Source organism: Pongo pygmaeus, chromosome 2 (assembly GCF_028885625.2).
Source record: "Pongo pygmaeus isolate AG05252 chromosome 2, NHGRI_mPonPyg2-v2.0_pri, whole genome shotgun sequence".
NCBI classification, from domain to species: domain Eukaryota; kingdom Metazoa; phylum Chordata; class Mammalia; order Primates; family Hominidae; genus Pongo; species Pongo pygmaeus.
Genome location: NC_085930.1, coordinates 169,428,725 through 169,435,981, shown reverse-complemented (window position 1 = coordinate 169,435,981; position 7,257 = coordinate 169,428,725). Strand labels below are relative to the sequence as shown.

Below are 7,257 nucleotides of genomic sequence, written 5' to 3'. Positions count from 1 at the left end.
AGATTTACTCATGACCTTCCAGGGCAGGGTGGGAGTTGGGGTTTTGGTTGCTGCCATGCTTCTTCCTTTCCAGTGTCTCTTCTGCTTATCTGAGGTAATGCAAAAACTTTAAGCTGATATCTGTTGGTGTAATGGGAGTTCCTTTAATTTATATTAACCTTCCAACTATCTTAATGTTTGCTAGTCAATTCCATGCACATCTTACCCTCAAATGCTCTTACATGTGTGTAGACCTAACTGTCCTACTGTGAATCCCCTGTCTATTAGATACCCAGAGGCATGACCCAGCTAGGTCACTCAAGAGTGGCTCAGCAACTCAGCAGACAGGATGTGGTCAAGGGGATGTTCAGGTCCCTGGTTCCACCTCTGTGGTCAGCAACAAGGAAGGTGTCTGATCAGAGAGAAAGAGTCAGAAAAGCAAGAAGCAAATGTATTATAATAAAATGTTACATCTCTTTTAGAATTTATCTGGCAGGTTTTCTGGTTACTATAGGAGAAGGGGGAACCACCACGGATTTGGAATATAGTAAGATAGGGATATATTTATTCTCTTAGTAGCTGGTGCAAAGATTCCTTTTTGGGGGAAAGGTGTCTTTATAAAATTACTTCAGAGGCAAACATGGGGAAGACTGTAAACCTTGTGTTTGGGTGCAGAAGTCCTTAAACTTTAGCATGCAGCAGAAACCCTGGGGTTGCTAAAACACAGATGTGCTGGTCAGTTCACCTTCAGAGTTTCTCACTTAGAAGACCTGAGGTAGAGCTTGAGAGTTTGCATTTCTAACACACTCCTGGGTGGTGCTAATGTTGCAGGTTCAGAAACCACATTTTGAGAACTACTGACTTTCAAAAAGAAGACATTACCTGAATAAATGAAGAGAAGAATCTGGGGTTGCGGTTGTATTAGCCCCTTCTCACGCTGCCATAAGGACATGCCTGAGACTGGGTAATTTATAAAGGAAAGAAGTTTAATTCACTAACAGTTCCACATGGCTGGAGAAGCCTCAGGAAACTTACGATCATGGTGGAAGGGGAAGTAAACACATTCTTCTTCATATGATGGCAGGAAGGAGAAGTGCCAAGCAAAAGGGGGAAAATCTCCTTATAAAACCATTAGATCTTGTGAGAACTCACTCACTGTCATGAGAACAGTAGCATAGGGGTAACTGCCCCCATGATTCTTATGCCCCCATGATTCAATTACCTCCCACAATGTCCCTCCCATGACACATGGGGATTTGGGGGAACTACAATTCAAGATGAGATTTGGGTGGTGACACAGCCAAACCATATCATTCTACTCCTGGCCCCTCCCAAATAGCATGTCCTCACATTTCAAAACACAATCATGCCTTCCCAACAGTCCCCCAAAGTCTTTTTTTTTATTTTAATTTTTGAGACAGTGGGGACTCTGCATGGCGGCTGCAACCCCATATTTCTTTTCTGCACTGCCCTAGCAGAGGTTCTCCATGAGGGCTCCACCCCTGCAGCAGACTTCTGCCTAGATATGCAGGCATTCCTATACATCCTCTGTCACTCAGGCTGGAGTGCAGTGGTGTGATTTCAGCTGATTGCAACCTCCACCTCCCAGGTTCAAGTAATTCTTATGCCTCAGCCTCCTGAGTAGCTGGGACTACAGGCACATAATTCAAAGTCTAAGCATATTTCAGCATTAACCCAAAAGTCCAAGTCCAAGTAAAGTCTCATCTGAGAAAAAGGCAAGTCCCTTCCACCTAAAAGCCTCTAAAATCAAAAACAAGTTAGTTACTTCCTGGATACAACGTGGGTACAGGCATTGGGTAAATGCACCCACTGCAAATGGGAGAAATTGGCCAAAATGAAGGGGATATAGGCCTCATGCAAGTCTGAAATCCAGTGGGGCAGTCAAATCTTAAAGCTCTGAAATAATCTCCTTTGACTCCGTGTCTCACATCCAGGTCACACTGATGCAAGAGGTGGGCTCCTACAGTCTTGGGCAGCTCTGTCTCTGCAGCTTTGCAGGATACAGCCTGTCTTCCGGCTGCTTTCATGGCTGGTGTTGAGTGTCTGCAGCTTTTCCAGGTGCATGGTGCAAGCCATCAGTTGATCTACCATTCTGGGACCTGGAGGATGACAGTCCTCTTCTCACAGCTCCACTAGGCAGTGCCCAGTGGGGACTCTGTGTGGGGACTCCAACCCCACATTTCCCTTCTGCACTGCCCTAGCAGAGGTTCTCCATGAGGGCGCCAACCCTGCAGCAGACTTCTGCCTAGACATGCAGGCATTCCTATACATCCTCTGAAGTCTAGGCGGAGGTTCCCAAACCTCAGTTCTTGTCTTCTGCACACCCGCAGGCCCAACACCACGTGGAAGCTGCCAAGGTATGGGGCTCACATCCTCTGAAGCAATGGCCTGAGCTGTACATTGGCTCCTTTTAGCCAAGGCTAGAGCTGAAGCAGCTGGAAGGCAGGGCACCATGTCTCGAGGCTGCACAGAGCAGGGGGTCCCTGGGCCAGCCCAGGAAACCATTTTTCCCTCCTAAGCCTCCAGGCCTGTGATGGGAGGGGCTGCCACGAGTGTCTCTGACATGCCCTGAAGACATTTTCCCCATTGCCTTGGTGATTAACATTTGGCTCCTTATTACTTATGCAAACTTCTGCAGCTGGCCTGAATTTCTCCCCAGGAAATGGGTTTTCTTTACTATTTCATCGTTAGACTGTAAATTTTTCAAACTTTTATGCTCTGCTTCCTCTTGAACGCTTTGCCACTTAGAAATATTTTTCTGCCAGATACCCTAAATCATCTCTCTCAAGTTCAAAGTTCCACAGATCTCTAGGAAAGAGACAAAAAGCCACCAGTCTTTTTGTTAAGCATAGCAAGAGTCACCTTTGCTCCAGTTCCCAGCAAGTTCCTCATCTCCATCTGAAACCACCTCAGCCTGGACTTCATTGTCCATATCACTATCAGCGTTTAGGCCAAAGCCATTCCACAAGTCTCTAGGAAGTTCCAAATTTTCCCACACTTTCCTGCCTTCTTCTGAGTCCTCCAGACTGTTCCAACCTCTGCCTGTTTCCCAGTTCCAACGTCACTTCCACATTTTCTAGTGTCTTTACAGCAGCACCCTACTCTCTGTGGTACCAATTTACCATATTAGTCTGTTCTCACAATGCTATAAGGACATTCCCAAGATGATAATTTATAAAGCAAAGAGGTTTAATTGATTCACAGTTCTGCATGGCTGGGGAGGCCTCAGAAAACTTACAATCATGGTGAAAGGGGAAGCAAACACATCTTTCTTCACATGATGGCAAGAAGAAGAAATGCCAAGCCAATGGGGGAAAAGCCCTTTATAAACCTATCAGATCTCATGAGAACTCACTCTCTATCACGAGAACAGCATAAGGGTAACCACCCCATGATTCAATTACCTCCCATCAGGTCCATCCCATGACGTGGGAATTATGGGAACTGCAACTCAAGATGAGATTTGGATGGAGACACAGCCAAACCATATCACGGGGAGAGGATTCAGAAGGGAAGGAGAGAAAAGGGAGGCCATAGGGCTGGTAACAGGCAGGCTGAATACCATGCGAGGCAATCCTCCAAACTTTGAATATAACATTCTTGGGGTGAAGAGATTTCTTGTGGGAACTGGAAATGGGTTTGAGCTTTGCATTCTGAGATGACATGAGGGTGAAACAGATATCATCCATGGGGCCAAGGAGACTTAAAATTAAATCCATGAACACTTTCAGAAATCTTAGCAGAGCACTTGAAAATTTTCGCAGATGGTGAAAATTGAGAATGGTAGGTGGTTTAAAGAAAAATCAAGGGATAAGGTGGGGTTTGTGTACCTCAGCTGACCTCTACATTGCGTGTCATCTAGGAAGAAGTATTTGTTGGAGAGAAAGAAAGGTTCTGGGAAAATTAAACATTATACAGTATACATTCCTGAGGAAGCCTAATGTTCGAAATTCATCAGATGTTAGCAACACACAGAAAACCTGGGGAAGACAGATGCTCCTCAACAGGATTCAAAAGGCTTTTTTTTTTTTTTTTTTTTGAGACAGAGTCTTACTCTGTCACCAAGCCGGAGTGCAGTGGCGCAATGCAATCTTGGTTCACTGCAACCTCCGCCTCCTGGGGTCAAGTGATTCTCCTGCCTCAGCCTTCCAAGTAGCTGGGACTACCCACACGTGCTACCACACCCATCTAATTTTTTGTATTTTTAGTAGAGATGGGATTTCACCATACTGGCCAGGCTGGTCCCAATCTCTTGACCTCATGATCTGCCTGCCTCAGCCTCCCAAAGTGCTGGGATTACAGGCATGAGCTACCGTGCTTGTCCTCAAATGGCTTTTAATAAGCCCATTTGTTCATTACTAAGTCCACGTGTTCATTAAGTCCAATGAGACAAGACTATGCAATTATCCACTAACTTCATCCATTGGTAATTGGGAGAAACAGTGAGGTTTTTACTGTAGTGTAACTTTTCCATATATACCCACTTATAAAAGATTGTAAGTAGAGGAAATTTCTATACATACCACAATTTTTTTTTTTTTTTTTTTTGAGAGAGAGTCTCTCTCTGTCACCCAGGCTGGAGTGCAGTGGTGTGATCTCAGCTCACTGCAACTTCTGTCTCCCAGGTTCAAGCAATTCTCCTGCCTCAGCCTCTCAAGTAGCTCAGATTACAGGCACGAGCCACCATGCCCAGCTAATTTCTGTATTTTTAGTAGAGACGGGTTTCACCATGTTGCCAAGGATGGTCTCTATCTCCTGACCTCATGATCCACCTGCCTCAGCCTCCCAAAGTGCTGGGATTACAAGCATGAGCCACCATGCCTGGCCATACCACACTGTTAACAGTGTTGAATGGGGTAATTAGATTTTTCACTTTCTTCATTTCTGTAAGGATGATTTTTTTTAAACAGGGAGTTTCATTACTTTTGTAATCAAAATATTTTTAGAAAGCAGATTTTTCTTTCTTTCCTTCCTTCCTTCCTTCCTTCTTTTTTTGAGACAGGGTGTCACTCTGTTACCCATGCTAGAGTGCAGTGGAATGATCACAGCTCACTGCAGCCTTGACCTCCCTGGCTCAGGTGATTCTCCCACCTTAGCCTCCTGGGTAGCTCGGATTACAGAAATGTGCTACCACACCTCGCTAACTTTTGTATTTTTATAGAGGCATAATTTCACCATGTTGCCCAGGCTGGTCTCAAACTCCAATTACAGGTGTGAGCCACCACGCCTGACTAAAAGCAGATTTTATTTCATACTCTAGTTTTCAACTGTTTCATGAAACTAGAGATTTTTTTTTCATTTGAAAAGGGGAAAAGGATAAAACAGCTTTATCGTAAAGATAAAATGGAAACAAAACTTAACTTTACTATATTGATACTTAGCAGATAGAGATGATCACCTTATAAATGTGCATTTGAAACTGAACTGAACTAATCTGTCTTGTAATGAGTTTAACAAGCTTCCAACAGAAACTTGTGATGAATGTGGCTGTATGGGTATATAGACTTCCCTTCTTGATGGTGGTTTAGCTCCACAACCCACATATGAATTCAGGTCATTAGAACACAGAGCAGGACTGACAGAGCTATCTATGACAAACCCACAGCCAATATCATACTGAATGGGCAAAAACTGGAAGCATTCCCTTTGAAAACTGGCACAAGACAGGGATGCCCTCTCTCATCACTCCTATTCAACATAGTGTTGGAAGTTCTGGCCAGGGCAATTAGGCAGGAGAAGGAAATAAAGGGTATTCAATTAGGAAAAGAGGAAGTCAAATTGTCCCTGTTTGCAGATGACATGATTGCATATCTAGAAAACCCCATTGTCTCAGCCCAAAATCTCCTTAAGCTGATAAACAACTTCAGCAAAGTCTCAAGATATAAAATCAATGTGCAAAAATCACAAGCATTCTTATATACCAATAACAGACAAACAGAGAGCCAAATCATGAGTGAACTCCCATTCACAGTTGCTTCAAAGAGAATAAAATACCTAGGAATCCAACTTACAAGGGACGTGAAGGACCTCTTCAAGGAGAACTACAAACCACTGCTCAATGAAATAAAAGAGGATACAAACAAATGGAAGAACATTCCATGCTCATGGGTAGGAAGAATCAATATCGTGAAAATGGCCATACTGCCCAAGGTAATTTATAGATTCAATGCCATCCCCATCAAACTACCAATGACTTTCTTTCTTCACAGAATTGGAAAAAACTACTTTAAAGTTCATATGGAACCAAAAAAGAGCCCGCATCGCCAAGTCAATCCTAAGCGAAAAGAACAAAGCTGGAGGCATCACACTACCTGACTTCAAACTATACTACAAGGCTACAGTAACCAAAACAGCATGGTACTGGTACCAAAACAGAGATATAGATCAAGGGAACAGAACAGAGCCCTCAGAAATAACGCTGCATATCTACAACTATCTGATCTTTGACAAACCTGACAAAAACAAGCAATGGGGAAAGGATTCCATATTTAATAAATGGTGCTGGGAAAACTGGCTAGCCATATGTAGAAAGCTGAAACTGGATCCCTTCCTTACACCTTATACAAAAATTAATTCAAGATGGATTAAAGACTTAAATGTTAGACCTAAAACCATAAAAACCCTAGAAGAAAACCTAGGCATTACCATTCAGGACATAGGCATGGGCAAGGACTTCATGTCTAAAACACCAAAAGCAATGGCAACAAAAGCCAAAACTGACAAATGGGATCTAATTAAACTAAAGAGCTTCTACACAGCAAAAGAAACTACCATCAGAGTGAACAGGCAACCTACAAAATGGGAGAAAATTTTCACAACCTACTCATCTGACAAAGGGCCAGAATCTACAATGAACTCCAACAAATTTACAAGAAAAAACAAACAACCCCATCAAAAAGTGGGCGAAGGACATGAACAGGCACTTCTCAAAAGAAGACATTTATGCAGCCAAAAAACACATGAAAAAATGCTCACCATCACTGGCCATCAGAGAAATGCAAATCAAAACCACAATGAGATACCATCTCACACCAGTTAGAATGGCAATCATTAAAAAGTCAGGAAACAACAGGTGCTGGAGAGGATGTGGAGAAATAGGAACACTTTTACACTGTTGGTGGGACTGTAAACTAGTTTGACCCTTGTGGAAGTCAGTGTGGCGATTCCTCAAGGATCTAGAACTAGAAATACCATTTGACCTAGCCATCCCATTACTGGGTATATACCCAAAGGACTATAAATCATGCTGCTATAAAG

General features: G+C 43.2%; 1 pseudogene; it reads left to right on the top strand.

Moving 5' to 3' along the window:
• The first annotated feature begins 441 nt into the window (after nt 1-441).
• Nucleotides 442-510, top strand: LOC129034396 (U7 small nuclear RNA; annotated as a pseudogene).
• The last annotated feature ends 6,747 nt before the right edge of the window (nt 511-7,257 follow it).